At 38.9% G+C, this 1,639-nt stretch overlaps 1 protein-coding gene across 1 annotated transcript in view; it reads right to left on the bottom strand.

The window, feature by feature from the left end:
- Window positions 1-942, bottom strand: part of grap2a (GRB2 related adaptor protein 2a) — an 18,567-nt gene extending 17,625 nt beyond the window's left edge. The window contains exon 1 of the mRNA XM_007573839.2: window positions 468-942. The gene's annotated coding sequence lies outside the window, so the exon portion shown is untranslated. The remainder of the gene's footprint in view (window positions 1-467) is intronic.
- Between the last annotated feature and the right edge of the window lie 697 nt (window positions 943-1,639).

Genomic DNA, 1,639 nt, shown 5'->3' with positions numbered 1-1,639 from the left:
TGTGTGTGTGTGTGTGTGTGTGTGTGTGTGTGTGTGTGTGTGTGTGTGTGTTTCTGCGCTCACACTTCCTCAGAGGAAACCGTCCTCTCTGCAGCTGCTTCGGACTGAAACCACTAAATAAGTTCAATAAACTCGAACCGTTTCGGTGTTTTCTCCTCATCACTGAAGCTTTTCAGAACAAACCGACCAGAAAACAGAAAAATATTCAACTTTTAATACGTTCACAAAGTTTTCTGTGGTTTTCTGGCTGAACTGCAGTTTTTTAAAAACTAGTTAGAGTTAATTAAATGATCGCTTTAAACATTTAATGACCCAGAAAGTTTTTGGCGGAGAGAAAAGGAAACAGGCTTGAATCGCTTTTAAATCGTTACTTCAGCAGCGAGAAACAGAGAAAGAGGAAGAGAGTCACCTGACTGCGAAAGGAGCCTCTCTGTGGTTCGTGTTGTCAGTTTTTCAGCAGTTTTTACCTTTTCTCTTCTCTTCCTGCTGCTGAAGAGCCGCGGAGCTCCTAAACCCGGCAGACGGTCCCCGCTGGGCGGCAGCGCGGCGGCATCATCCACGGCGGAGAAAAGCTGAAGATCCGCAGAGCAGAGGAAGGCTGGTGATGATGATGATGATGATGATGATGATGATGATGATGATGGTGATGATGATGATGATGATGATGATGGTGTCCCGGGGAGAAGATGGAGTCAGCCGCAGATGAAGGAGCGCAGTGTTTGAGATGCACAGGCTGCATGAAGACAGCCGCTAAATAAATCAACTTCCGTCTGAAATGAAAATATAGATTCAGAAAAGATGGAGCTGCGGACTGACAGCGCAGCGCCCCCTGCTGGCCTCACCGCCACCTTATGACTGTTTATGGTTTAATATTTGCATTGGGGTTAATTTTCCGTTTAGCAAAAAATGTAATAAATCTGCATCATCAACAGGTTGCAGTTTAAGGTAAGCAATTACTTATTTAATCAGCAGTGGAAAAATTATGAAATGGAAAAATGATATGATGTTTGTGAGCAGACGCAGAGATCCCAGCATGCACCGGGAGAAAACGCAAACTGCATGAATGAAGATTTTAATGCTGCAAGGCAAAAATAAAACATCTGGATTTTATTCAAAACTCGATTCAGCAAAATGACAGAAAAGTTTTTCACAATTTAACCTCGATGGGAAACAAAATCAAAATGAAACGATGCTTTTTTAAGAGGTTTTTACAATTTAAGATCTTTAAAGTGTGGCGGGCATCTTTTGTAGAGACAAGTTTATCAGAAGCTACAGAGTCACCTGCAGAAACTTTTCCAACTTTATTATTATTGTAGATAATATTCAAACATCTCAAGTTAAAAATGAGGAATTATTTCTAATAAAAAAGTTTTGATAATTATCAGCAGAGATTATCTGAATGTATCAGAACTTGTTTTATTGTTCAAATATTTTATTACTCAGAATGTCAATAAATCCTCATATTCACGCCTTAAAGGAGCTGCAGTTATTAAAGGTAATATTATAATATTATATTATTATTAGAGGGATGGTTCACATATTTTGTGGGAAAAATGTCAAGAAGTAAACATTTACCTGCAAAGAGCTAAAAATGAACAAAGTCTTTATAAACTTACATGTTTGCAGTAATTTCAGATGT

The sequence above is a fragment of the Poecilia formosa genome, unplaced genomic scaffold (genome assembly GCF_000485575.1).
Source record: "Poecilia formosa unplaced genomic scaffold, Poecilia_formosa-5.1.2 Scaffold339, whole genome shotgun sequence".
NCBI classification, from domain to species: domain Eukaryota; kingdom Metazoa; phylum Chordata; class Actinopteri; order Cyprinodontiformes; family Poeciliidae; genus Poecilia; species Poecilia formosa.
Note: the sequence above shows the minus strand (reverse complement) of the source record. Positions and strands in the feature narration are given on the sequence as shown.